General features: G+C 34.6%; 1 protein-coding gene across 2 annotated transcripts in view; it reads left to right on the plus strand.

The window, feature by feature from the left end:
* Positions 1-12,896, plus strand: part of LOC106618508 (alpha-protein kinase 1) — a 33,859-nt gene that overhangs the window by 9,547 nt on the left and 11,416 nt on the right. The window lies entirely within an intron of this gene.

Consider the following 12,896-nt stretch of genomic DNA (forward strand, 5'->3'; position numbering starts at 1 on the left):
CCATAGATTAAGCTGTCAGCATTGCAGAAGAGGTTGATATTAGACTTATGGAAGCTGGATACATGACCAAAGAAATTCGGAAATTCTCCGAAACTTCGCCTGCATCTCTAATAACCTGGACCACTGCGTCGCGGAGATTACCCCTAGTTGTTTTTTTTCTGCGCATCCACCTGAGTGGAACGAAACGACAGGCGAAGATGGGTAGTGAGTTTTTTCACGTGTGCGTCGAAGCTCTGTGAAAAAGTTGGAGAGGCTAGCTTCAGAGGTGACTACATTCAAGGCTGTAGTAGATGTACTACTCCGAACTGTATCTTCCTTCAGAGATGTATTCTAGAAAAACGACAAAACTGGCATAGAGCTCGCTGACAATTCGCTCAAAACTAGTGGAGAAGTGTTTGATCTAATTACCAATAGCATCAATCTACTTTGTTATCACACTTTGTTTGGATGTCAGGTCATCTGTAAAGCCTGTGGGCTTTCTAGAAAGGCATTCTTGCTCCAATTTCATCAGTTTGAGACTGAGTGAGTACTTCGTTGCAGAGTGGAACGTAAAAGATCTTTCAGTTATATACTCTTAGCTATTGTCGCAACTGTAGTTGTTCTAACTGAATCCTGTCGGGCGCGAATTGCTAAAATTGCATGCGAGAAAACTGCAAAGTCGATGAGTTCGCAAGAGGTGTTCCTACCTACATGAATGGGAACGAGCTGGATCTTCGATGCTCTCCTGCGTTCTAGCACTGAACCTATGGACCTCACGTGAGCTTAGTAGGTTTTGGTCGATGACCAGCTGCTTCTCATCTAAGGTAGAACGCAGCATATCCACTGAACCACTTGCTTTTAGCAGTTCTCACTGGACCTTGTGCCATAGGCCTCTATGAGGTAAGACTAAACATCTTTTCGGACGCAAGTTGTCAAAGTTGTATGGTGGAAGGTGAGGTAGAAACTTCCAAACACTTCTCCATTGTCCAGCTTTTGCAAGATTGAGTTTGAAACGGCTCGGCAGTCATACTTTCAGCGAACTGGGAGATGTAGCCGAAACTGTTATTAGCCGCCTCAATAAATTTGCTTTGTCGAATTATGAGGCGCTTTATGATCAATATTTAGTTTTAGGTATCACAACAGATCGGAAATTAATCTCGAATAAGTTTTCGTAGAGCTGCTTGTCCCTTTTTTCATTTGACATATTTCCAGTACTATATAACATTTTTTCCAGTACTATATAATATAGACAGCAACTAGCTACTATTAACGATCATTATTTGATCTGTTAAAGAAATGTATCTATTTTCGAAGGACGAGACTTTCCATCCAGAAGATAGACATACTCTGAGTATTACATAAAAATAAATATAGCGAAACTATTTATACTTAATCGATAGTCTACAACAATATTGTATAATAAATTATAGTATGTACAATATGTGTGTGTATATAAACGTTTAATACTTGTATATGGATTCTCGTCCGTTATTAACGTAACGTGTAAAAAGAAGGTTCGGTATGCCGAACGGGTGACGGCACCATCCTGTGGTTATACTCAATTTTTCAATCACAATATTCACCTGTATTTATCGTGGTTACTGTACCTGTGACCAGATGAGTTTCTCTTCGAATTGCATACCGTTATAATATATTATTTGCAAGTATATAGTGGTATTATGTACATATATGTATAAATAATCTTAGTAGTTATATTATATATAGAATATAATTATATACATTTCGATAGTGTTATGTAATCGAGCAGTTATGTAGTAGTTTTCACAATTTCCACTTTAAAATATTTATTATAAATGTATATTGTATAATATGGCTTTCATGTGTATATGATGATGGGTAACCGCTGGGCTTGAGTCACAATGTGTATGAAATTTGCATGCACGTATGTGTGTATATAACGATTTATATATGGTAGTTATGTGGTAAATATGTATTTACAAATATATGTATATATATATACATAGTTGTGTTAATAGTTAATGTGCACGCTTATACGTATGTATATGTTTGTAGATCCTGTGTAGACACCTGCCAAAATTTACAATCGTCTATATGTATGTATTGAAATATGAATTTTTGGATATTGCATATGCATTTACATGCATATATTCATACTCATATGCATTATTGATATATGGTATACAAATTTACAACGACGACGAACAACCTTCTACCTAACCTCACTGCTATAATAGCAGTCATAATATCGACAGTAACTAATGTAAAATATATGTTTGTATGTATGTATATATGTACATATGTTTTTGTATGTGCATGTAAAATAATTGTATGCCACATACGAGTACCTATTTATATACATGTATTTTTAATACATTTATGTATGCTTGTAGAAATGTATTTCTCTTTATGGCTGTTAAAGCTCTACAAATTGTGGGGTGTAGCAGTATTAAAATCTTGTATGTATGTATATACAATTGTATACACATATATATATATTTACACACACACATCCCTACATATATAATAAACTTATTTGTAAAAGTTTTGTGGCTGAAATGAGCGAAATCGTTACAAAATTTTAGTCCCCAGGCAATGTTCATGTTCGTATAGACTACATGCATACACACATAAAAATATACATACAAATAAATATACACACACATACAAAGCATATATAAATACATACACACGTTCCGCATACCGAAGGGCTTCCCAGCGTCCACCCATCAACACCCATAGATTATCAGTATAGCACATTCCTTTAACTACCCGGTGACCATAATACACACACACACACACACACATAGATGCAAATAACACTTGCACAAATTATTAACTAGCTGGTGTGTCGTGTGTGAGAAAGCTCCCGAAAAGCCAGTTGTAGTATGCAGCGCGAAGTGCAAAAAGTCATTTGGCCTCATTGTGCACATGAGTGCCACCCTCAAAATTAAACTAAATATTCATGCGACAGACAGACGAAAGGACGAACAGCACTGCTATAATAACAGCACACACACACACAGACATAGCACACTCATACATTTGTAATGTGTAATTCGGCCAGGCCATCTGCCACCCACTTACACACCTAAATAGATGTAGACTTTTTAGTGCTTCTCGTACATCCTTCGTGCCTAATTTTTGAACTATGCCCGAAAATACACAGACACACTTGTTTGCATGTATGTATGTAGGTGCATATGTATTTGTAAGCTACGCAATTTACCCATACATGTTTATAATAAGTTTAAAATTGCGTGCAATCTACATAAATTCGTATATATGTTACTTACACACACATATACATATATATATTTGTATTTTGTTGGTATTTGTACTTAGTTGTTTGATATTTGTAGTTTCGAAAGATAATGCTCGTATACCTACAAACATCAATATAAGTATGTATTTTCATCTGTATATTTATAGTTTTATATATAAGTATATATATGTATCTGGCATCAGCTTTGCATTAAATTGTAAGCTTTCAGTTATAATGGTCATGTGCAGCAGAGCGTTTTATTTGTCCCGTTGATGATTCACCTGCAAGAAAGTGTTACTAACTGCAAACTAACGCTTTTTGCGAATGCGAATTCCTTTATAGTTACTATTGGCAAAAAGTATGGCCAAATTTGTGCTTCCTCAATAAAGGCTCCTTGGAAAGATCGCTCGGAAAACTTTTGAAATCAATTTATGCCACAAATCTTAAAGTTAAACTAAAAAATCAAAGACAAAGAGATGTTTAACTCACAATCTTAGGATGTTGAGAGCGCAAATCACCTATACCACTGAATCGGGTAAGCTTTACGTTTAGCAACTAAAAAGACTGGATCGCCAGATTGAACAACTGTGCTGAGACAAGAAAAAATGTGCAACCGAAGTTATAATACCGTTCACAGGTGCATTTCTTTAAGCAAAAAATGGTTTAAAAAGATCTTTGTCGTGATTTTAATCGGCTAATTTGTATGACAGCTATATGCTATAGTGCTCCGATCAGAAAAATTCATTCGTAGATTGTAGTGCTGCCTTGGACAATAATCTATAACCAATTTTGTGAAGATATCCTGACAAATAAAAAAGTTTTCCAAACAAGGATATAATTTTGATGTATCAGTTTTGTATGACAGCTATATGCTATAGTGGTCCGAAGTCGGTGGTTCCGACAAATGAGCAGCTTCTTGGGGAGAAAAGAAGTGAGATAAATGTCAGATCTTTATCTCAAGAACTGAGGAACTAGTTTGGGTATAAACAAACCGACGGACGGATATGGCTAAATCGACTCAGCTCTTCACGCTTATCATTTATTTATATATTTTATAGGGTCTCCGACGTTTCCTTCTGTGTGTTGTAAATAAACCATTTAACTCTATATTATTTACTGATCTACATCCAATAAGTATGAGCGCATCACAAATAAACTCTTTATGAAAGTCACCGACTATTACAATATTATTGTTTTATTTCGTTTTTTTTTTTGGGAACAATCTTCATTTATTCTTGTTTTCTAATAAATATATTATTTGGAACAACCAAAACATGACGTTTAAAAAATTAAAGATGGGTTCTAGAACAGATCCACCTAGTATATCGCTTCGTAAAGATTTTTGTTCTTTTTTTCAACATTTTAGCTCTCCTATAAAATATGTTCTCTCTCCACCTTTAACATTCTTCGCTTTCTCTGTGCGTCTTTAGAAAATGTTGAAATCACTTATAGGCTGCGTCATGTTGTTGTTGTAGCGGCAAAATTCTGCGGACTTGACAGTCCTTGTGATAAAAGTCCTAAGTGTTAAAAATTCGGGTCCGTTCCGGTTACGTAGACCCGACTGTCGTGGGAACGGCTGCGTCAACTTTTATTTCAGTTGAACAATATTGACCTTTATTAACGCTTTAAGTTTATTACTGAACTAAATTCTAATCGAGAATCGCTTCCCATGGAGACACCGAAGTAATGCTGTTTCATATCAAAAATAATAGTTTTGTTGTCTTTCCCTAACATGAAAATCGTCGTCGCCAAAGCAACATCTGATAACGCTATTTGTCGCTTGGTTTACATTTTCCTACAGTACGCAACGTTGAGAGGTCGCCAACATGCAGTTCATCAAAGCAATAGACATTCTAAAAACCCTTTCGAGGCATACATACATATGATATATGTATATATAAATATATTTATTTTAGGACAAATGAACTCGAAAACTTCGACAATTATTCACAGATGCTAGAAAAGAACTTTTTTGGATAAAGACTCCCCCGCCCCCATCTAAGTGGCTATACAAATCGTAGAAAAATTGTTTAACCACGAATCCGCCAAAAATCCCATAAGGTACGTGGTGCAACCTAAACATAATTAGTATTTCACATTGGCAAGCCCCTAGGGGTCCATTAAATTTTAAAATGGCAAAAATACATGATTTGCGTAATTTTGTAAATTTGAATAATAAAAATATTTCTTCTCATAAAAGCGCATACATATACTATATGCAGACAGATTTGCATATGAGATAGCCATAATTGTATAGTACAGGGTGGTGCATTAATCTTTCAACTTGCTAATGTTCGATTCGCATTTTCTCTGCTCGCTACAAACTAGCGCGTTAAATTTGATACAAAAGAATAAGCTGATACCTCAGTAAATAAGTTATAACCGCTTTCTTCAATGTAAACAAGTATGATTTTTCTCATTTTAGGTCAGTTTTAACACTATGAATGGGTCATGTGACAAATTACTCTTCAGAAATAAAAACCAAATTTTTTTTTTTGATTGATACCCAAAACTTAAAACTTAAAATACAATTTAGTTGTGAGTAGAAAACGTAAGGCTCGATATAAAAGGGTTACTACACAGTTTTTTTTTATTGCGGAAAGAGGAATTTCATCTTCGAAGAGTTAGTATGGAAATTACTAGAAAACTAAAATTATAGACATTACGTTTGCTCCTTATTTCAATGATGTATACCAGTTTTAGGTTAACCTCATCTGAAAGCTGCTAAAAGCGGCAAAAGTCATATATTCAAAAAAATTAATCTTTTAGTTAATTAAATCAAAATGCTCTGTCAATTTTTGAAATTTTAAAAATATAATTTAGCAACCGTTTTTATAAAGCATTTTTTATTCTTTTTTTTCTAAACTGTCAAATTGCTCAGTGCTTCTAAACAGTTGATGCAGTGTGCGCAAATATGTGCAATTTTCGACGGTTTTTTTTTAGTGCTGCCAATCTGTTTGAACAGCTGGTATAATGTGTTCCATTCGCCACACTGCCACGCTTGGCAAATTGAAGACAGGAGTGAAAGATAAGTTTACAAAATCGTCTGAATATAAGTCTGGGCCACAAGGCTGTAAGTAATGTCAACCTTTTAAAATATCATTTCGCTTATTGAGCGTTTCTTGTAAAAACCACAAACCACCTATAGTCTTTATCTTGATTTTGATCGATCGGTTTGTATGATAGTTCTGACCAATTGTGGTCGATATTCGTTTTCGATAAATTAGCAGCTTCTTGGAGAGAAAAGGCTATGTGCAAAATTTTAGATAGATAACTCAAAATAGACGGACGGACAAACATGGCTAAATCGACTCAGCTCATCATTTCTATATAATATATATACTTTTTAAGGCCTCCGACGTTTTGTTCTGGGACATACGCTGTCCAGGGTCGTAAAATATTACTGGTGGTTCCCTGTATCTTTGTAAATATTAGTTAGTTGCATACACATGCACACATTTCCATAAATTTTATCATTTAAGCCACCGTACCAAAATATTACTCTATCACAATCGCGCCATTACAACGTTATTTAAATATTCAAAGGGTTTAAATTACCAAAATACCGCACGCGCAAGTGCCACTCGCTGATAGCGCCCACCAAGCGCTCATCCAACAGAACAATCATATCACTGTGTACACCCATAGAAATGTAAATATGTATGATATATGGATAAGCTGCATATTTATGCACGCTTGTGTGTGTAAGCGCAATCAGCACTCACACATATGTACATACATACATACATTGCGCTCGACATCATTATCAACACCCGAAATTGTTGTGTGTGGCGATTGCGAACTGTGGCATCAACACTTGACGGCGCGCGTCCGTTCACACGTCCATCGCATCAGCATCATCATTATCGTCTCCGCCTTTGCCATCTTCATACAAAAACAAAACACACAGCGCTGGGCGTCCATACTCAGAAGGAAGGTGTTGGCACGGCACGGCATGGCAAAGGCAATCGTGACGAAAGTCGAAGTCAGTTTCGACTTCGGTGTGGAATTGAAAATCGGTTTGAGTCTGATAGCGTGTAATGACTTGTGCGTATTTGTGTATGTGTGTGTGTTTGTGTTGCGAAGTGAAGCTGTTAGCCGCGCCATCACACATGTCTTCAGCTTCCGCCCGCCATGTAGATATGTATATCAAATTAAAGGTGGTTGCTTGGTAAGTTAGTTTTTGAGTTTCGAATTTCTAAGCTCCAGAACTACAAGGAGACATGCATACATACAAATATAAAGAGTTGCACAAGCACTTGCCTAAGTTATCAAAAGCTTCTACATACTAATCATATGCACATATATATGTAATATAAATATATTTGTCTATTTGTATGTGTGCATAGTAATACATGTGTTTTCTTGTAAAAAAAATATATTTCTGCTTCTCATGCATTATCCTAGTTACGTGCTCTCATCTTTCTATACATTTATAATATAAAAATATAAACATACAAACACACAAACATATGTATGTATAGTTAGGGTGGGGCAATTTTTTTAATTTAAAAGTAAATTTTAAGCTCTAAATATTAAAATTTCTGTTGCCGCATTGTGATTCCTCATACATATAAATATTTTAATTATTTAATATTTTCTTATTTTGTTTGGAAGTTCAATGCATTTGAACAAATTATTGTACAGTGAAAATGCAAACTAATTTGTGTAGAGAAGTTAACGACCTACGAAAAAGGTTCAAAATCACGATAAAAATCTTGTTATACCCTTTTATGCTATATGAAAAGCACCCGTGAAGGGTGTTATAATGCGGTTAATGCTTTTTGTAACTTTTGTTGTTTTTATTCGATAAATTCATAGAAACTTTGTTTTTTATTTAGCGTGATACTTTAGCAGAATTTTTTTAGTAATTTCGGGCGATATATTCTAATCGAAAATTTATGTTTTTTTGGCACACCCTAATGCACACATGTACATATTTATATGTGCGTATGGATTTCTACTTCAACCCATACACTCGACATCACATTCTAATGCGTTTTATCTAAAACTCGATCTCCATACAGTCATCACACATAGCAGCAGCAGCACCACCACCTTAGAAACACTAACCTCACTCTACTCTATTGATTTTTAACATAATCAAAACCCAAAGTACACACATATCCTTTATGCACACACAAACACATACATATGTAAATAAGTTTTTACATTCATAAGTAGTATATATGTGTGTGTGGCTCATGTGTGTTTGTATGTATTTCTATGCTCATGTTTGCAATGATAAGTTTACAGCTCAGTTTTCGGCGTACACACATAAGAGCAGAGGGTGTTTACAGGGTGTGCAACGAGCCTACCATAATAGCACCACACGCACACAAACACACACACATCGAACTGAACTTTAAGTTCAAATAAACTCAAACGAATTTCTACTCATGCCTGAACGTATGTTGTGTGTGTGTGTGCGTGTGTGATTAAGCGTGGTGGTAGCAACCCTTTACTGCTGGGTTCACTGCTATCGTCGCCGTTGCGTTGCTTGCTGGCGTAATGGCTTCATTAAAAGTTTTCTGAAATACATATTTCGTATCTTTTTTCCACAATGCAGATGAAATATTAGGCACATTTAACTTTGCCACTTTTATACCCAGCACACATTGAGTGCAACATTTTTGTATTTTATTGAAATTTTTTGTTGCAAAATTTTCAGTTTAAAAAATAAAATTTATCATTCGTCCTTAAACCAACCATTCGTAATGAGCAAAATTATCATTTTTTGCAGTGTAGTAGAGTATACTTAATAAGCCCTATAATTATTATTTGCATTAACTTGAATAAAACCATATTTATTCTTAGGGATATCGTTGGCAAATTTACTATAAATTTAAAACTTTGAAAATAAAAATTTTAAATGTTTTACAAAATTGTTCTTAAAAAATTATGCTTAAGAAAATAAATATTATGCCAATGATTTATTTATATACAGGGTGCGTTCCAGTAAGAAGTAAACAGTACAAAGGTAAGAAAGTAAACTCTAGTGGCGCCATCTATATGTCGACTAGTGCGTTAGGATCTGCTATCCTTTATCGACTTCCAGTAAAAAATTCATGACATTTCATCTACAAGTATTGGAAGTGAAGTTATTTCGTTTGAAGTGTCAGTATGTTTTTGTCATCAGTGCGAAAATGAGCTTCGAAGAAAAAGCCAACATTAAATTTGGTTTTAAAATTAGTAAAACTTTTACCGAAACGTTTCAATTGATGAAACAAGTTTGTGGCGTTGATTGACTATCCCGTGGCAGAGTACACGAGTGGTTTCAACGTTTTCAAAGTGGTCGTGCGGACATAAATGAGAAATGAGCCGAAACACAAAAAATCGCGTCTGGAGAAGTCAAAAGTGAAGACAATGCTGATTTGTTTTTATGATTCCAAGGGTATTGTCCACAAAGAATTTGTTCTACCCGGCCAAAACGTTAATGCGGTATCATACCTTGGAGTTTTGAAGCGTTTGGTGCGCCGTATTCCACGTGTTCGGCCCGAATATCGCGAAGATGGAAGTTGGCGTTTGTTGCACGACAATGCGCCGTCTCATCGATCGACGCTTGTGGCCGATTATTTGACCAAAAATCACATTTTAACAATCAACCACTCCCCGTATTTACCTGATATGGCACCGTGCGACTTCTACCTTTTACCTTTTCGGAAAAATGCATTTGCCGATGAAAGGAAAGCGTTATGCAGACGTGGAGGCCATTCAAAAGGCTTGCACCGGCATACTGGCGGCCATACCGGGCAACGAGCTAAAACACTCGTTCGACATGCTTTTGGACCGTGCAAAAAGCTGTATTAAAGCAGAAGGAGACTATTTTGAATAAAATTAATTGATTTTGCCGATAAAACCATTTGTTCTGTCATTTTTTTAAAAGTCCTGTTTACTTTGGAACGCACCTTGTAGACATTCAGAGTCTTGAAAAATACATAATCTTGACAATATATTCCAGTAGTAAGGAAAAAGGTATAACATTTCTCTATTTATATTTTGTCACACCTGCATTTGAATGTATAAATAATAATTTAAAAAGTGTTAACTTTGGCTGCTGCGAAGCTATAATACACTTCACAGCTGCATTTCTATGCTATAGCGGTCCGATATCGGCGGTTCCGAAAAATAAGCAGCATCTTGTAAAACAAAAGTTGTGGGCGAAATTTCAGCTTGATATCTCAAAAACTGAGAGACCAATTCGCGCACAAACCGAATCGAACATTTTTTCTAGATTGGTACAACCATTTTTTTATGTTTGTGTGAATTTTGATCTCTTTATGTCAATGAGTGTATTTTGAAAGTTGTTTATTTACGACGCGAAAAGTTTGTCTGTCAATTTTTACCATGGAGAAATAAACTGAAAAACGAGTTTGCTTGAAATTTTGTGTTTCCAATGGAATCACGGCTACAGAATCGTTAAACATGTTGTAGAAGTGTTTTAGGGAGTCTACCTAAAATGCAGTCAGTGAAAGTCGTGAAGTAATCGAAAACGTGCCTCTCTTAATGACAATGACATCGAAAAAGTTACAGAAACAGTGCTTGAAAATCGTCGTGTTGGCATTAGAGCGATATCAGACGATTTCAGTATCTCTTATGGATCGACTCAAGGCGTTTTGGTTAATCTTTTTGGGTGTGAAGCGTGTCAATGCTAGACTCATACCAAAAGACATGAATCTTTGCAAAAACGACGTCGAGTAGAGGTCGAAAAAGATATGCTGAAGAACTTAGCTAAGGATTCTACATTCATCAAAACGCATCATTACTGGACGAGACGTGGGTTTATGAATATGACGGAAACCGAAAAAACATGTCAAAGTCGGTCAAAAATAAAAAGCCATCCTATGCGGTAGATTTGGCTCTCTGTGATTTTTTTCTGTTTTTGAAACTGTAAAATCCGCTTCGGAGATCACTGAAGGCACTGTAGGTCATCCCATCCCAAGCTGATAACAAGCTGATAAAAATACCTGTTTTAAAATATTTGAAAAAGCTTTTTTGTCAGTCCGGGTCAAATTTGATCAGATGGTATAGACAGATAAATCGAGTCAGCTCGTCACGCTTATCATTTATATACATATTTATATAAATAATATAGCATATGAAATACATATAAGATCTACGACGTTGCCTTCTGGGTGTTACAAACAAAAAAGCTTGTTTTTATAAAGAGGTGCGAAAATATTTTATTTTCTACCGAAATTTTAATAAAAAAAAATTTATTTTTCTATCAAAAATATAGTGCAATCTTACATATGTACTTATGTATGTAGAGTCACTGTTTTTAGAACGATAAACTAACGTCTATTGCTTACTTTTATTTAAAGCTTACCATAGATGCCGCTGTGGTACAATATTTGAGATTTGATTCGAGGTTTTGAAGAAAATTTGTACTTTTAAAATTTTTGAAGGTTATGGTAAAGGTTAGATAATGCTGGAAAGCAAAATTTTTCATGTGAAATATTTTATGAGAAAAATATAATAGTATTTAGAAATTAAGTACCTGAAAAAAATAAGTTAATTGCATGTAAAAAGTAACATTTCCAATATGTGTGTTGGGTATAATATAGTTATATTGTATATGCGGCCTTCCTTGAACTCAGTACTTTTACTCATTTAAATTTTATATTGTATGTATGTATGTAAATTTATGCAATGTATTATACATACATTCATACATATAATATATATATATGTATATAAAGCATACATACCTGTTAATACCTTTAAAATTTGCATATACATACATACACACATACATACGTATATTCATGTACAATATATGCTGATTATAGTTATGCCTGTATGTGTATGTGCATTTATAAGTGTTGCTCTAATATAAATATGTATGCACATATAAATTCTATGCATGTAGCAAAAATGAAACGGTATTATGAAGCGCATAATTTCAAAGCAACTATTGCGTGCCTCATTTCAAATTGATAGAAAGCGACAGCAAAAATTAAAACCCACGTACATATGTGTATGTAATTGTGCTTGAATTAACAAAAGCACAAAGTTTGTGGCACTCAGGAAATTACATATTCACACATGCATACACATATACACGCACATTAATAGCACACCACTACAATTCAAATTGATTAGTTCCACTTGAGGCTCGAGCGCATCCATTTTACTGCTGGGTGTATCATCATACAAATATAAATATATTTATATATTTAATAGCAGTAGAAGAGAGGTCCACTGAGTCTGCAGGCATAACTCAAATATAAAGTGGATTTTTGTTTTTTTTAGAAAATTTTATGATATAAACTATATTTGCTTTGAAATATTTGAGCAATAAATTTTATATGCACAATGGCGCTTGTTATCTGGCGTATGCAGAATCCAAATGTACTCACAAATGTCTGCCACATATACATATACATATATCTGTACTAAAATTAGAATTTTAACTGTATTTTCATAAGTTTGCTTTTAGACTTTGTAGCACATCACCGTTTTGCCACAAACAAAATATGTACTCGTAAAAACATTTGGTATATCAAACTCTCCAATCCTTTAATCTTACTTAGTGTTTCTCATATACCATATGTACATAGCTCTGCTCAGTTCTTAAAGTGGCTTTAAGATATGATTAAATAATAACTGCCTAGAATTGTGGTAAAAATAAAGTCAGACAAAATGTATACAGACTGACAAAAAAAAATAC

Source organism: Bactrocera oleae, chromosome 6 (assembly GCF_042242935.1).
Source record: "Bactrocera oleae isolate idBacOlea1 chromosome 6, idBacOlea1, whole genome shotgun sequence".
NCBI classification, from domain to species: Eukaryota; Metazoa; Arthropoda; class Insecta; order Diptera; family Tephritidae; genus Bactrocera; species Bactrocera oleae.